Below are 18845 nucleotides of genomic sequence, written 5' to 3' on the forward strand. Positions count from 1 at the left end.
GGGACATCAAATCCAATGTGCGGCACCTTCAAACCTTGCCCAGATTCTGAAGTACCTACACCCAACATTTGGGGCCTCTAGGTGCTACCATTCGGCGGTCAAAGAGTTATCTTTACAAATGAGTATCATAGAAACAAACACACAAACACGTGAAATTATTTACAAGATTAGTAGGGAAGTATCTTTTCTTCAAAATCATTTGAGAAACTAGAAATCATCTCAAAATGCAAGGCCCATCTGCATCTGCTTTGTACTCAAACTAACCTTGATGAAAACGACAGTTAAAAAAATTGTCCATTTTATTAATTTGTGACTCTCCATGTTTGATAATAATGGTCTGTTGAAGAATTGATGACATAGGCCCAATGGGTAGAAATGTTAAGGCCTGGAAACACACACAGTGAAACTCAATGGTAAATAAATAAATAAACACAGAAGTGATTACAAAAAAAACGGGCCATCTCGTGCTTGAAGCGAAATATCAGCAGGGCTATTTATAGTCACTATGACTTTGCCCTTTCACATTTTGACCCAATTTTTTCTTATCTTCTCCATATTCTCATAATGAGGGTTTCTTGAAAATTTGATAACACAAGCTCAAATGGTAAAAAGGGTTATGGCCTGGACAGATGGACGTACACACAAAACTTCCAGGGAGACAGAGTTTCACCCCTCCTGTTTTGCCTGGCCCTGGACCCACTGAGCAAACTCATTAATGAGCAAGGATGTGGATACACCCGAACAACAAATAAGAGAACGTCCAAAGAGACAGGAAACATGTACTGTACATAGACAGTTTAAAACTTTTCGCACTAAATGATAAAAAAATTGGCAGAACAACTGAAATTAGTGTAACAGTACTCCAACGACATTCAAATGGCATTTAGCTTGGATAAGTGTGCCAAGTGCATGTTCGTACATGATGAATCAACAAAAACGGATAACATAAAAATCGACCTAGATACAACAATACAGGTACTGGACAATGGAGCATCTTACAAATACCTCAGAGTAGAAGAGGGCCATCAAATTTGTAAAAAAATGCGCAAAATAATTACCAAGAACACCTGCGTAGAATGAAGCTGATACTGAAAACATACCTATCTCCAAGGAACAAAACCAAAGGCATAAACCAACTCACAATACCAGTATTCCAGTGAACTGTGGAATAATAAACTGGCCACAATCAGAAATCAATAAACTAGATATAAAATCAAGGAAACTCCTCGCCATCCATAAAATGCTCCACAAATATCGATACATCCTGAGAATGTACACCTACCAAGATGAGAAGGCGGTATCAGCCTAATGGAGCGCAAACAAGTGCATAGAATGACAACTGTAGGATTGGCTGAGTATGTAAAAAGTTCATCAGACTACTAAATTCAATTTGAAAGCAAACACAAAGACAAACATCTTAACTCCCTTAAATAAACATGTTAACTTTAATAAACATGTAAAAGGAATAGATTTATTATCACCCGTGTACCACTTGGGATTTCATAGGAGTATTTGTCAATTATCCTCGATCCACCTTGAACCTCACAAAGTGAGTGAAGAACCCCTCTTCCGTCAAGGGAACTCACTCATGCAATCGGGTGCAGCCAAGCCCCTCCTTTATGAACCAGAGAAGGTATCCCTAACCTATTTAGCAAAAAAAATCATTCCAAAGACAGATGCGAATGGAAGATATCACACATGAAACCGAAACAACGAATACAGCCAAAAATTGCAAAAAAGAAGAAAGAAAAATATAAAAAGAAATATCAACAGATAAAGACCGACAACTAGGAAAATGATAAAAGAACAGGAGCATATAAAAAAGAGTTGGATAGATTGGGAATAGACAAAGAACACTCTTTGGAAAGGCGAAGGAGAGGTCAGCTCAACTGGGATGGAGAAAGAATCATTACAAATGGCCAGGACCAAGGACATACACCAACCAATGCCTTTAAGAAAATGACAGGACTGAGTCAATTGAAAAGTGTAGATTCTGCAAGGTAGAAACAGAAAGTACGAGCAACCTCTTATCAGGATGTAAAAAAAACTCATGTCAGAGCAGCTGTACAAACAAAGGCACAAACAAGGTATGTAGAGTAATCCACTGGCACATCTGCAAAAAACTTTAATATCCCAGTTCATGAAAACCCGTGTCAACATGAACCAAAGGTGATAATTGAGAAAAGAAAGCAACAACACTCATTTTTAATCTGATCATCCCATCGAGCGTGAACATAGAAAACAAAGCACTGTGACCGGATTTTGTCCTGAAGTACAAAAAAGAAAAGAGGGCATTGCTAATTGAGGTTTCAGTACCCAGCGAATTTGGTCTAAGCAATGCAGAAATGAAGAAAATGGATACTTCGAGACCTGGGGGGACCCCGTTCGACCTTCTTAAACACACATTAGGAGATAACAACCAACAACACACACACACACACACACACACACACACACTTGAATGCACCACATAGTTTCTGGTACTTGGGGCTGGAATGAATTGCTATTTGAATACTCCCACTGCAAGATAACCGAGCAGTTGAGAAAGTTTTCAGCTAGCTTGATGACATGATATATGCTCATCATGAAATAAAGGTTTGTATTCTGTGGTTTTTACATTTCCCATCCCACATTCAAACCCGTATTTTACATAAATCTACTATCATCTGTGAATGGCAGAAACTCATTTTGTTAAACACTCTTCCTGAAATCTCTCTATGCAATAGTGCCATTTGTTACGTATACCACGTCCCATCTTAATGTCTAATTTCAGTTCATTTTTTCGATATGTGATCGAGCCTCATGGGAGAGTGAGGTGACACAACATAAATTTTACTGTATTTCAAGTTTTTATTCCAATCCATCCATTGAAATAATGTGTAATAAAACGTCGAGAGATGTGCAACCTTTAGCCTCGTTACCAGGGTGATAAAACCGAGAGCACATCTCAAAGATGATATACTCATGTGTTAGTTGGCTACTGAGGATTACATTACTGGTGCAATCGGAAACCACCCCTAAACTGCCACCCTGGTCCTCTGCAGTCTGAAAGATGATATTGGGGAGGATGTCAGGCCTGCTCGCATTTTCCTTGGAAAGTAAAATATCTTGAGGTGTATTTTGAATAGAGTATACCATTTTTGGCAACATCCTCGCCAAATTTTAAATTCCAATCCTTATTATTGTTGGGAAGGAAATGGCAAACCATCCAGTATTTCCTTGCATTGAAAACTATAGTCAGTAACTTATCTTCAACCGAGACGATGGTGTATCGGGTTGGAGAGCCTCGATTCAGTATACAAAAAATGTTCACCATCATCTCTTATCCTCCCCCATCCAAAACCTTGATCTTTTCTACCCCCGTTAATTTCGGTCCCCTTGTGTTTTATACCTCCCCCCCCCTCCCCTTCCCACGCCTCCCCCCCCCAAGCCCTCTCCCTCCCACACTTCTCCCTGCTCTCAAATGTTGTGGTTGTGTGCTTCCCCTTCTCTCCCCATCTTGTCTTCCGCTCCCTCTTTTTGTATATTTTGTTTGTCTGGTTGATTTGTTTGTGAAATAAATGTTAGCTCTTTCACGAGCCTCGATTCAGTATACAAAAAAAATGCAGTTGTTTTCAATGACGTCCGTGTGCACATTCAATGTGTACTGGCACCCTCTACGTGGGTAGAGTTTGCGCATTACTTGCTGAAAAAAGTATATTCTGTATGTTACAAGAAGACTCTTTTGATGTTTGTGTGGTGTGTGTTTAAAGAGGTCTAACAGGTCAAAAGGGTCTGAGGTGTCTAAAGGGTGTAAAGGTCCAAAGAGTCTATAGGGGTCAATAAGGGTCGAAACGGTATTTTCCAATCGTAGTTAGGCTCGAAAGGGCTTTGAAGAGTCTATGGGATCTATGAGGTCTCACTGGTCAAATGTGTGTAAGGGTTCTAAAGTGTCTAAGGGGTCTGAAGGGACTAAATTGTCCAAAGGGTCTGAGAATGTATACAGGTCTATGGTGCTCAGGTGTCTAAAGAGTGTTAAGATCCAAAAGGCAAAAAGGTCGAAGGGATCAAAATAGTCTGTACTCTAGATGGTATACAAGATCTACAGGGTCTAAGGGGTATAAATGTCTAAAATATCTACAGAGTCTTAAGGTGTCTAAAGGGTTTAAAGGGCCTAAGCCCTAAAGGGTTCTAAACAGTTCAAAGGTTGTAAAGGTCTTAACATGTCAAACCCTTTAGACACATTTAGACCCTTTGGACCAATTTAGACCCGTTTAGATATTCTAGACCACTTACAAAAACTTTTGCACCATAAGGAATCTAGAATATTTAAAGGGGTCTAAATTGGTCCAAAGGGCCTAAATGAGTCTAAAGGGTTTGTAGGTCTAATAGGAATAAAGATCGAAGTGGTCCAGAGGATATATAGGGGCTCAAAGGCTCCATAGGGGTCCAAAGGGTGTATAAGGGTTCAAATGGTCTATAAGGGTCCAAAAGATCTATAGGGGTTTAAAGAGTCATAAGGGGTCATAAGAGGTCTAAAGGGTCGATGGGGTCTAAGGGGACAAGAGGTCGAAAGGGTCAATGGGGTCTAAATGTCTAAACGATAAAGGGTACTTTCCAATTGTAGTTATGTTCTAAGGGGTCTAAAGAACCAAACAGGATTAAAGGGTATATAGGGTCTCGGGGGGTCTGAAGGTCTAGAGGGGTCAAAGGGGTGTAAATTATATAAATTCATAAATATGTGTAAAATGTCTAAAGGGTTTTAAAGGGTCTAATGGATCTAAGGGGTCTAATGGCCTAAAGGGTCCAAAGGGATCTACTCAGTCGAAAGGGTCCAAAGGTTTAAAAGGAACGTTCCAACATTACGTAATTAAGATGTGGTCACAGTGCAACTGACGTTGAAACAGTACATTTTTATTTTATATTTATTTTGATATCTTTTTATTTCGTTTTCTTATTCCCTTTGTGTTATACTAGGGCATGCCCGTACTATATATAAGCTAGGACGTGCCCGTACGTGGGTGCCCGTTCCTTGCCAAAAAAAAAAAAAAAAATTTGTGTAGGGGTGTGTGTGTGTAAACATCCTAGGGCGTGCCCGTACGTGGGTGCAAAAAAACATGCGTGCAAACAACAACAAAAAAAAACTTTGAAACCACGTGGCAGTAACGACCACAGAACCCCCCCCTCTATTTACATGAATGGTTTGGTCCATTCGCAACGACCACAGAACCCCCCCCTCTATTTACATGAAATGGTTTGGTCCAAAGCGAACGGCTTGCGGTGTTTGGTAAAGAAATCGCCATAGCTCGGTAACTACTTGTCCGATTAATTTCAAACCTTGAAAAGGCACATCCTCGGGTCCCCAGCAATATACCTGGCAAGTTTCAAGTATATCGGACCGGTAGTTGTCGAGAAACAGCGGTCACAGACAAACATACACACATACACACATACAAACACACATACACACAGAGATTAATGGAATTATAGATAGATGTTTTAATGATGGTCAACTTACGGTGTCACCAAAGAATAATTTCCCTGAATATGGGACAATAAAGATTTAATATTATTATTAAGAGACATAAGTAATGCTTCCGGGGCACTCCGGGGCACACATATATCATGTCATCTCGGGTTCAGGAAAAGTGTGACTTTTCCTGCAGACAGACAGACAGACAGACAGACAAGCAGACAGACATGAATGGCTTTTATAGTATAGCTAAATGTAAATGGGCATGCCCCGATAACCTCAACAATATCCCGCTTTAGAAAAGTCAGTGAAAAACACTTTACGATTGGTCAACAATCAAGAATGTTTCTCAGGTTTTCATTTATCAGCAATTACTTGAACTGGGTATTAAGAAAGCACTTCTGAGTATGAGAGATGTAATACCAGCCCTGAGAGAGATAAAGCTCTTGAAAATAAGAATAAATGGATGGATGCATCACGACTTGGTCTAGAATGATTTTTGTGTGAAATTGCTCCCTCAACTCCATTTCCCCATGGCATTTACCGGTAGCATTGGCAGCATAACAAGGGAATCTTCTACAGTGATACAAAGAGCCGGAAATTTTCCATGAGCATCAAATGCATGAGAAACCAAATTGAAGTCACTTAGATCGTTTCATGCCACTCTGTTCATCCGTGCCGTGTGTGCTTCAATTCGTGCCGTCGTGCGTGATGGTGCCCTGTGTGGATCTTAAAGTGGGGGTGAGGATAGGTGAAAATGGCAAAATTAAGAAGAGTTATCGGCACAAAGAAAAAAAAACGAATTAATTCAAAATGGCGTGAGAAATTGTCGTATTGCGACAACTTTGGCGTAAGTAATTTAGCACAAATTTGGCTGAACTATCATAAAAAAAATAAACACAAGTTCTGGACACAACTTGTTCCTTCTTAATTTAAATAAACTGAACATCAAAAGAAACTTATCACTTTAATTTTTTGAAATGTGCAGCTTTACAAACACGTTTCTTCAATTGTAATGGCTGATTATGTAACGGTAACTTCACTTCAATCACCTGGTTGATCAACAATGGCATGCTTGGGTGGTTCTGCATGGGGATCTTTCCCTTTAAATAATGACCCTCATAATGAAATCCTTCAGTTCTCGTGGTAGACATTCATTTACTGCTGTCCATAGTCATTGTAGAGGCTTCTGACAGGGAAAACAACAAGAAAATTCTGATGCCACGCCTGACATCTGAACAACGTTTCAGGACAATTGGGATGCTTGAGGCTGGTGTAAGCCAGCGAACAATTGCCCAACGTCTTGGTTGCTCACAGACTGCAATTTCCAACCCGGCCAGGCGTTACGGTGAAACTGGAACTGTGAATGATGGTCCACGAAGAGGAAGACCATGGGTAACCACCCCAAACCAAGATCACGGGATTGTGCTGCAGCATCTTCGTGATCGTTTCCGCCCTGCGACGCAAACAGCTGCAGTGACAAAATGTCACCACAACAACCGCATCAGTGTCTCTACTGTGCGGAGGCGCTTGAGAAGTCAGGGCCTGGTGGCAAGACATCCTTACAGAGGTCCAGTGTTGAACGCAGTGCATCGGCAGAACAGACTAAGATGGTGTCTGCAGCATCGCCGCTGCACACAGCAACAGTGGAGTGCAGTCTTGTTCAACGATGAGTCCAACTTTTGCCTCCATGCTGCTGATGGACGTCAACAGGTATGGCGCAGAGGTGGGGAAAGGTATGCATCATGCTGTAATCGTCAGACCAATCGTTGGGGAGGACCCAGTGTGATGGTATGGGCTGGCATTTCCACCCGTTTCAGGACACCTCTGGTCGTCATCAAAGGCAATCTCACTAGTCAGCGTTATGTAAATGAAGTTTTGAGACCTCATCTGCTGCTATTTCTACAGCTCGTCCTGACATCGCAGTTTTCCAGCAGGACAACGCTCGACCCCATGCTGCTCACCTGACCACCAACCTCCTCCAGGAACAGGGTGTTGAAGTGATGCCTTGGATGCCTTATTCCCCTGACCTCAATCCCATTGAGCATTTATGGGATGAGTTTGGCCGACGTGTTGCATCGAAGAGATCAACGGCTGACAATCGGCAAATGCTCATTCAATGCTTGCAGGAGGAGTGGGACAGACATCCCCAGTACCGCATCAGAGGCCTGGTACAGAGCATGCGTCGGAGGTGTACAACCTGCATCACAGCTCAGGGAGGACACACACGATATTGAGGACTGCTGCCATTCTGTCCTTGACTGTTAGCAGTGTTGCGTCCATTCCTGTGTCATTTTGTTTTGACTGTATTCAGGTGCGTGCCTTTGTGTTGCAGTGCTGTGACTTTTGTTGCACCACCCCTTGTGATGTTCATGCTTTTTGTTTTTTTGTGATTGAGGCAACCTCTTGTTTATTGACGTGTTTAGTAAAGATAGCTGAACTTTACCTCTGTGTTCACATATTTTTCATTTTTGCGTGGAGGATTTCAATGAGTGTCCTCCTAAAGATTTGATAAGTTTCTTTTGATGTTCAGTATACTTAAGGTCTGCATGAAAAATTAATTTTTTTTTCTTTTTCAAAATGGCTTCCTGCTGCACATTACAATACAATACTACCCTGGCTTCCTGCATTCAATTATTGTTCCCAGGAGTCAGGTAATCACAACAAGGGGCACACTGCAGATTACATACATATACTAGGAGCGTCTGGTGTTGGCTGAGCGGTTAGGGTGCAGGCTTGGAATCCTGGGATCCTGAGTTTGAATCCCGGTCGATCGCTGAATTAACGCCAGGGGGGTTGACTCAGCCTGTCATCCTTCCGAGGTTGGCAAATTGAGTAACAGCTTGCTGGGATGAATGATCCTGGTTTAGAATAGGTACACCGTATCCCTGCGTGACTAAGGAAGGGCATCCACCCATAAAAACATTGCCTCCAACAGGGAACCATGATTGTCATGGGGTCTGCAAGGCTAACCCCCGCTCTAGCAGGGAAAAATGGCCTTTAAAACGATCATTCACTAGGAGAGTTGGTGGGGGATTAGGTGGGGGAATGGGGACATAGTGTTGGTGTGATTAAAGTTCCACTGTTATATGAAAGTCATATGAAGATGGCCCTAAACAATTTGAGAAAGTACAGTGTACAAATTGCAGTCGATAGTATTGTCTCTAGTTCAAGAAAATCTTAACATCTGTAATCGGGCCTGAAACATGGACTTCACAAGCTTTTCATGATCGAAATATGTAGTACAGTACAAGGGAATAACTCGTCTTTTTCAATTCCCTTAGAATTGGCGAATTTTATTATGACTTTTAACGCGCTACTACCAACAGCACTAAATGATACATATGTACAAATCGAGAATTCGGGTATTCCCCCACTCTGAACCCCATGAATACAACCAGCAGTTTTCAACTCATTTCACCCAGCGGTTTAGGCATGCATAGAAGTCAAACAAACAAATACACGCGTTTCTTGAATTATGGTGTGGTTTTCAGGCAATCTTGTGTTTTTCAATTTTCTGGTGTTTTTTTTCTCTACAAGATAGAGCAGGGGTTCTTTACCTTTTTTGAGTCATGGACCCCTTTGAGAATCCGATGAAAGCTACGGACCCTCCCCAGAAAAATGCACATAAGCACATAAACACAAAATTTTGCCTACAATGAATACATTTTATTGCATAGGAAAATTATTTCCTTCACATACCGTCATAATCAGAATAAAAAAACAATCTTTACAAAGAACATATCTCACTTTTTTCATGCAAAAATCAATGACCATTCCCTGAATAAAATGAAATAAATCCAAATTGTGCAAATTAAACAAAATATAAACTTCGATTCTGCTCAAAAGTACATTTCAGTGAGAAGGCTGTTGTTGTTTGGCTTCAATAAGAAGATGAAATTGGGGAGTGGTCTTCGACAAGGCTACACGCATGTCATGTTTGATATCCAATCGATTTCTGCTTTTCGTTTTGATGGTAACAAGTGCTGAAAATCCTGACTCGCAAAGATATGTGGTTGCAAACGGAATCGGAGCTCCCACAGCTCGCTTTGCCAGACGAGGGTAGGCTTGTGTCAGAGAGCACCAACATTCTCCAAGACTCTTCAAGTTGAACTCATGTCGTATCATTTCCTTTGTCCTCAGGTCAATGAGGTCATCTTTGGCAAGGTCTGAATCATTAATACAGTTTATATCAGCAAGGAAAGGATTACGAATCCACGTTTCAACTTTAAGGTCATCTGAGCAGAAGTAACCTTCGAAAGAGTTCTGCAGTGTTTCCAGGTGTCTGCACATTTCTGCCTGCAGAAAAATTGACAGGGCTTTGTCTCTCTCGACTCCATCCTGGAGAAGTACTTCCTCCAGCATTGGAAAGTTGGCAGAGTTGTCTGCCTCCAATCTCCTCTTCCACAGTGGCAGCTTGGCCAATAAAGTTGAAGATACTGTAAAGTTTGAAACCTCACCAGTATATGAGAAGATTCCTGAGTCGTGACAAGCCATGTAAAGTGAGAAATAAATACTTAATTATGGAGTGGCACTGGGTGGCGATCGTGCAAACGACGATACCAAACTGTAAACACGGGGTCTAGCGGCCAGCGCTAAAATCTGGGGCAGGGGACATCTCCTTCAATTTCTATCGACGGGAACTATTCCAGAAGTCATAACTTTCCGACGATGACGACTGTATGTTACCTGACTGTACACTCAGTATCATCCCATTTCAACCTACCTTACAGATCTACTAATCTTCAGTGTGCAAGAATAAGTACATAACATCCTGTACATCGACAAAAAATAAAACTTTTTATAAAAAGCTAGCGAAAATAAATTTTAAATAATTTTTATGCGCCTGGTTCACGGACCCCCTGAAGCCCATCCACGGACCCCAAATTGGTCCATGGACCACAGGTTAAGAACCCCTGAGATAGAGGCTCATGGAAGATTAGGGTGACAGAGGGTATATGAACTCTCAGGATGGCAGCGAGGGGATGGACACAATAAGCAAGACAATGATTAACCAGAAAAAGAGAAAGAAGAGAAGGAAACACTGCAAGAATCAAGCAATAGCGTTGGACTATGTAGGGTTTAATGGGGTTAATAAGATTGTGGGTGAGGATGAGGGATGACATGAAATGATGCCGCACCACCCGCTTGAAGCCCGGAGTGAAGAATGGGATTGCACGGCCTCTGGAAGGTGGTTGCGTAGATAGGAGAAGCAAGGAATAGGAGTTGAGGTGTGCAGTCAGCCTGGATTTTGTAAGTTTAACCATGAGGGGGATCGTTAAGAATGCGTGCATTCTGGAATTGTTGGGGAAGGTCAGGTGGCTGAGAGAGCAGATGGAGTGAAAGCAGAGGAAAAAGGTAAAAAAAAACAAGAACAAAAAAACAAAACAGAGAATGCAATGTTAAAGCAACACACCTTGTGCTTAGGCCTCATCCCAGGATATTCCAAAAACGTTGCGAGTTTTAGATGCCAGAGGTATTCAAGAGACACAGGTGTGATTTGGTCATACATCAGTTTATTGGATTCCTCCTCAAGAAATGTCAAATCTGTTGATGTTGGAGAATTATTTTAAAAAAGTTATCAGATTAATGAACAGAATTAAATAATTAAATTGATATGCAGTGCATTCATAAAGTATTCAGACTCCTTCACTTTGATCACATTTTGTTATGTCGCAGCCTTATGCTGAAATCGTTTAAATTTATTTTTTCCTCATCAATCTACACTCAAAACCCTACAATGACAAAGAGAAAACAGGATTTTAGAAAGTTTTGCAAATTTATTAAAAATAAAAAACTGAAATATCACATTGACATAAGTATTCAGACCCTTTGCTATGACACTTGAAATTTAGCTCAGGTGCCTCCCATTTCTCTTGATCATCTTTGAGATGTTTCTACACCTTGATTGGAGTCCACCTGTGGCAAATTCAATTGATTGGACAAGATTTGGAAAGGCACACACCTGTCTATATAAGGTATCACAGCTGACAATGCATATCAGAGCAAAAACCAAGCCATGAGGTCGAAGGAACTGCCTGCAGAGCTCAGAGACAGGATTGTGTCGAGGCACAGATCTGGGGAAGCCTACAAAAAATTTCTGCTGCATTGAAGGTTCCCAAGAGCACAGTGGCCTCCATCATTCTTAAATGGAAGAAGTTTGGAACAACCAGGACTCTTCCTAGAGCTGGCCGCCCGGCCAAACTGAGCAATCGGGGGAGAAGGGCCTTGGTAAGAGAGGTGACCAAGAACCCGATGGTCACTCTGGCTGAGCTCCAGAGGTCCTGTGAGGAGATGGGAGAATCTTCCAGAAGGACAACCATCACTGCAACACTCCACCGATCTGGGCTTTATGGCAGAGTGGCCAGATGGAAGCCAAACAGTTCAATCTACCTAGGTTTCATCAGACCACAGAATCTTGTTTCTCACAGTCTGAGAGTCCTTTAGGTGCTTTTGTGCAAACTCCAAGCGGGCTTTCATAAAACTCAAAATAAAAAATAAAAGTCAAACAAAAAAAAAAATTGGCAAATTTTAAATTTCAGTTAAATGTCGCATTTAATTTAATTCAAATAAAATATCCTTTTATCATACAAAGTAAAAATAATAATAATAAATAATAAATTGAAAGGGGAAATGTGTTGAGTGAATGGCGGACAAGTGGACGCTGGTTTTATAACAGACGCAGAACTCGTTACAAAGGTAAAATCTGAATCAATACTTCCTATAATTACATAATAAAAGGTCAAATTAAGCCATTATTGGATTTGTTGGTTTTCTTTGCTTTTACAAATTGTTTAGCCAGTGTGTCGATTTGGAAATGCAATATTAACTTTACAGTCGAATTAATTTACAGGCATTGGGAAGTTTTCAAGTAGTGTTCATTTAACCTTTCTCTTCCATGATGGAAAATGTTCAGTATGTATCTGAATACTGAATTCAATGTTTTCATATCCACCGTTTGCCAAATGAAGCAACATAATTATTCATCAAAAGCTGATAAAATAATAAAATAGAGAATAAACTGAGCGCAAATGTTTACAACTCTAATTTTTTGTGTTTATTTATTTATTTATCAAACCATGCTGGACTAGAGCAATGTTGATTAGCTTCCAAAGATGCAGGATGAGAGGCGAGACCAATGGAGAAACACTTCTTATGGCACAACTAGCTGTACATCACAGTTAACACTCAACAGAAGAGAGCAAAGCAAATGAAATATGAACAGACAAGAGCAGCGAGCGAGGCATAAACAAAGGCCAAAGGCAGAAGCAGCAGCAACTAAACAGAACCAAAAATAATGCTCAATGATTTGTCTTCATAAAGTCTTTTATATTACTTTCTTGTAAACATATCTTAAGCGCAGGTTTCCCAAAATGTTGTTATTCAAGTTTGACAATAATACCAGCGCTATTGTATACAGATGTTGCCAAACAATGCATGCTCAAGGAAGAAGGACAACAGGTTAAAATGTTGGCTTTACTACTTCCTTGATATGCATTATACATGGGATCTTCAAAACGTTTTACAAGATCTATCTATATTATAAAAGGATCCATGTTTGTTTGTTTGTTTGTTTGTCATGCTATAACTTGAGAACGCATTAACGGATTTCAAGGAAACCAACGACGGTGGATTGAGGAAACTCTCAGGATGGTTTGTGAGATAAAACAAAACAAGACAGAGCAATCAGAGATTGCAGTCCCTCGCCAGGACATGTGTAGTTTTGGCCTTTGGGGCCTCGGGATCTTTTGTGTCTTTCGGGACCTCTGGGTCCTTTGGGTCCTCGGGATATTTTTGGTACTCGGGATATTTTAGGTTTCTTTGTGGTATTTTGGGTCCTCGGAGTCTCATGGGTCTTTTGTGTCCTTGGGTCTCATGGGAATTTTGGATCCTCTGGGTCTTTTGGGTCTATGGACAGGGTCTTTAATCATCTTTTGGGTCCTTTGGCTCTTTAAGGCTCTTTGGGTATTTTGGGTTTGAAGGTTCTAAAGCATCTTAAAATGTGTTAGGGTTCTAAAGGGTCTCGTAATTTGAAAGGGTCTTAGGCGTCTATAAGGGTGTTGGGCTCTTTTGGGTCATCTGGGTCTTTATAAGGGTCTTTGGGGTCATTTGGGTTTTAAGGTTCCAAAGTGTCTTAAAGTGTGTTAAGGTTCTTAAGGGTCTTGGAACTTGAAAGGGTCTTTGGGGTCAAAACTGCTCTTAGGGTTCTAAAGGCTCTAAAGTATTTTAGGGGTCTTAAAGGGTCTTGGGTTTCTTAAGGGTCCTAAGAGTTTAAAGGGTGTTGGGGTCTTTTTGGGTCTTCATGGTCCTTAAGGTCTTCGTGGTCTTAATGGGTCTCAGGGTTGTAAAGGTTTGAGCAGGTCTTAAGAGTTGTAAAGAGTCTTAGGGTTTGAAAGGGTCTAATTTAATTAATTCACAAACTCACATTTTATGCGGACAAACAAACAAACAAACCTTTCCTCTGGCAAAGGTAAAAAGCGAAGGTTTGTGTCTGGGTATTTATGGTGAAACTGCAAAGGCCAACTTGCGACTTGTGAAATCTCTCTCTCTCTCTCCCCCCCCCCCCCTCCCCGCCCCTCATTCTCTCTCCACAAACCCTTAATAATATTCCCATCAGCAAAGCAACGGATGGTGTTTGCTAGGGTATATGGTCACTTCCGGGTCACTCGCCTAGCAGGCTGAGCTGAGTCGGTCGTCCTGTGTATTTGATCGATTCCGTTGGATTTAGCGTGTGCTGTCGTGTTGTGCTTTGTGTGAATAACTGTGATGGATCCCTGTTTCACTTCTTGGCTTCTGGTGGTGTGTCTGCCCGTGAGACTTGGAGTACTTTGGATTTTAATCGCCACCAAGTTGACAATTTCGAACTGTGAGTACCCGCCATGTTTTTTCGCTGCGCCTCACGCAGCCCCGATGTGCACCTCTCAACAAGACAGTTCTTTTCCCCCTCTCGCCCCATCGCTCGTCCCACCGCTCGCCCCACCTCTGCACGCACCGCTGCATGTACTGAGCTCGACTATACGCTCTAACTCCTCTGTCCCGAGGCCTATTCGCTACACCCGGCAAAAACTTTTGTCTTCAAACAACACCACTCGATTGACTCCTGGACTCGTCTCAGGCCTTAGAGAACTTGAAATCGGCGTTGGTCTCCCGAGAAAACGCACAAAGCGAGGCGGGAGGAGAAAGCAGAGAAAAATACCGATTGTGATTTCTCTTCGCGACCAGCGACGGCCCGGCCCACATTTTAATAATCCCTGCGTAAAAGTGTCCCCAGTCAACTTCAATAACCTCATCTATCCCTGTAGAACATACGCAGCACCAAAACAACACCGTTCTGACCTGTCTCTCGCCTTATTCAACGCTCAGTCTGTAAGTAGTCCTGAAAAGCGAACTGAAATGACCTCTTTTATTCAAGATAATGATATCGACGTGCTTTTTCTGACCGAAACTTGGCTCCGACCCAGTGGCGATGAAGCAAGATGTGCTGATCTCACCCCACTTGGATACACCCTGCAGTCATTTCCTCGCTCCTCTCCGGGTGGGGGCGTGGCTGTTATTTACAGAGACAACTTCTCTCCCTTTGTCTCCTTCGCCACGACTTTTTCGTTCGAAATTTTTTAGCAGTATGCCGTCCTGATGAGGGTAAATAAGCCCTCGTCGGGACGGCATGGTGTTGAAGTCATGGGGACTCACTCCTATGGAGGAGGGGTCCAATTGTATGACCATGCATTCTGGCCCTTCGGGGTCAGGATGCATGTGTTTTGATTGACCATGTGCTTCAGCCTTTGGGTTGAGGTGCATGTGTATGCTAATGGGCTGACTGTCTCCTTCGCCACGACTTTTTCGTTCGACCATTCATCCTACGAGCTAGCCCATGTCACCTTCACTCTGTCAGAAAACACTCTTCATTTCTTCTGCCTCCACCGACCTCCACCTAACCGGAAAAACAAGCTTACTGACTCTATGTTCGTGACCCAGCTTCCTAATCTGCTCGACCACTGCAATACTCTTCCTGGTTTCGTCCTCATTCTTGGAGATTTCAACGTCCACTACGACCACCCACAACATCCTCTCACTTCAAAGATCATTGACCTCCTTTCTACTTTTAGTCTGTCAGTCTGTCTCCCAACCTACACACGTTAAAGGACACATCCTGGATTGGTTGGTGCACAGATGCGATGATCAGTTGGTGCAGTCCACGTCAGTGACCTGTGCTATCGCCTCGGACCACTTCTTTGTCACCAGCCGCCTGAGTATTGCTGTTCCTCGTCTTCAGCCCAACTTCATCACCGGCCGCAACATCCGTGCCATCGACCGTTCTGCCTTTAAAGAGGACTATCACACCCGTCTCTCTGGCCATTCCTTCGTCACTGCAGAAGACCTCGACTCTTGCCTCCGCACAGCATTGGACTGTCATGCTCCAGCGACATGGCGCGCCGTTTCCAGACGCAGGAGTACTCCGTGGTTCAGCACAGTCAGCGACGAAGTCAGGGCTGCGAAAAAGGAACAACGACGTGCCGATAGACAGTGGTTGAAGACTGGCCTCACAGTCCATAAACAGTTGTGTAACATAGCTAAAAGACTCGCATAAAAATCATTCTGAAAGCAAAAACGTCATATATTTCTGATCGGATTACTAGGAGCTCCTCCTGCAAGCAACTGTTCAGCATTACCAACCGCCTGCTTGTCACCAAAAATAAATCCGTTCTTCCCACTGTATTTCCTCAAAACGAACTACCCCAAAGCTTCCTGCATTTCTTTCACAATAAAATTCAGTCAATAAGAAACAATCTTGACAAGCAGTCACTCCTTTCCCTGGATGATGCTGAACACTGCTTTCACAGACGACCTCTCAGTTCGTTTACTCCTGTTACTGAGGAAGTTGTCAAATGTACAATCCTCAAGTCAAACACAAAAACATGTGATCTCGACCCCCCTTCCCACCGATTTGTTTATTAAGTGTTTGGACACCCTCCTCCCATTTATTACTGCAGGTATCAATGATTCTCTGACTACTGGTTCATTTCCGCCTCTCTTTAAGCAAACTCTTCTTAAACGACTTCTTAAAAAGCCCACCCTTGACCTTAATAACATGAAAAATTACCGTCCTATCTCCAACCTGTCTTTCCTGTCAAAGATCACAGAAAGAATTGTGCTATCACAGATGAATGACCATCTAGTTTCAAATAATCTTTTCAATTCTCGCCAGTCGGCATATAGACCAGGCCAAAGCACCGAGACAGCTCTCCTAAGAATAACAAATGATCTTCTGATCTCTCTTGACTGTGGTAAGGTTTCCGTTCTTGCTCTTTTAAACTTGTCCGCCGCCTTTGACACGATTGACCATAGTGTCTTAATTCGTCGTCTTGAACTCACATTTGATATAACTGGTACTCCCCTTTCTTGGCTGATGTCCTATCTTACTGATAGAGTGCAAACAGTTGTTGTCAATGGCCAGAAATCAGCCCCTTCTCCGCTTTCCTTTGGCGTTCCCCAGGGCTCAGTCCTGGGACCTATCCTCTTTCTTTTGTACACTCAGCCTCTATTTGATCTTGTTGCCAGACATTCAGTTGATCACCACGCCTTTGCGGACGACAATCAGCTGTACAAAGGAAGCACGATTCAACAAATCGTGCCCACTGTTGAAGGGTGAGAAGGCTGTATTGCCGAAGTGAAGGCGTGGATGACCCAAAACAAACTTTAGCTGAACGATGCTAAAACAGAGTCTATGATTGTAAGATCGCACAGATGTCCTCTACAATGTTCACTTCCTACGACTATTCATGTTGGTGAAACCGATGTAAACATTGTTTCGTCGGCCAAGAACCTTGGTGTGGTTTTCGACTGTAACATGACATTTTCCAAGCAAGTACTTGAAACTTGCAAATCAGCATGCTTTCAGCTGCGAAAGATCGCATCCATTCGCCACTTTCTTGCTCCTCAGGCTGCTCTAACTCTGGTCTGTGCCCTTGTCCTCTCAAGGCTAGACTATTGTAATTCTTTGTATGCTGGCTGCCCTCAGTTTCTCTTGGATAAGTTACAAAAGGTTCAAAACTCTGCCGCTCGTCTTGTCTGTAAGGCGAAGAAGTCTGACCATGTTACTCCGCTGCTTGAATCTTTACACTGGCTGCCTGTCTCTGCTTGTGTGCAATACAAAATTTGCACACAATGTTGTAAATCATTGTGTGGAATGGGACCTCACTATCTCTCCGATTTTCTCACTCTATATGTACCTCGGCGATGGCTTCGTTCAAGCGACGACTCTATGACCTTAGAGCCGCCGCGCACCAGCACCAAGTCGTTTGGCGAGAAATCCTTTTCTTTTGCTGCACCTCTGCTCTGGAATGACTTGCCTTCCTCTGTTCGACATGTTGACTCTCTTCCTGCCTTTAAAACGTCCCTCAAAACCTATCTGTTTCACAAGTCTTTCAAAGTCTAAGTCCTGCTTTCCCTTTGGTTTGAGGTGGGACGGAGATCGAGAGTATGTCTGTGTACATGTGCGGGGGAGGGAGAGGGAGGAGGGGGAGAGTACACATCTGTGGGTTTTGAATGGGGAGGGAGAGGAATAGGACAATAGTGAAAGTATGTCTGTGTGTGTATGTTTGTGTATTTGTGTGCAGTGTTTGTGCGTTCGCATGATAATGTAAAGCGCCACGAGGGTCGTTAACTCTGCTTCATGGGGCTATATAAGACTCCTTTATTATTATATGCACATATATATATATATATATATATACATACAGTATGTATATATATATATATATATATATATATATATATATATATATATATATATATATATATATATACATATATATATATATATATATATATATATATATATATACATATATATATATATATATACATATATATATATATATATATATATATATATATATATATATATATATATACATATATATACATATATATATATATATATATATATGTATATATATATATATGTATATATATATATATATATATATATATATACATATATATATATATATATATATATATATATATATATATATATATATATATATATATATATATATATATATATATATATATATATATATATATATATATATATATATATGTATATATATATATATATATATATATATATACATATATATATATATACATATATATATATATATATATATATATGTATATATATATATATGTATATATATATATATATACATATATATATATATACATATATATATATATATATATATGTATATATATATATATATATATATGTATATATATATATATGTATATATATACATATATATATATATATATATATATATATATGTATATATATATATATATATATATATATATATATATATATATATATATATACTATATA

At 41.1% G+C, this 18845-nt stretch overlaps 1 protein-coding gene across 1 annotated transcript in view; it reads right to left on the bottom strand.

Moving 5' to 3' along the window:
• Positions 1 to 18845, bottom strand: part of LOC137422120 (VPS10 domain-containing receptor SorCS1) — an 886462-nt gene that overhangs the window by 344504 nt on the left and 523113 nt on the right. The gene's annotated exons all lie outside the window — the stretch shown is intronic.

The sequence above is a fragment of the Myxine glutinosa genome, chromosome 2 (assembly GCF_964187855.1).
Source record: "Myxine glutinosa chromosome 2, kmMyxGlut1.1, whole genome shotgun sequence".
In the NCBI taxonomy this organism is placed as follows: domain Eukaryota; kingdom Metazoa; phylum Chordata; class Myxini; order Myxiniformes; family Myxinidae; genus Myxine; species Myxine glutinosa.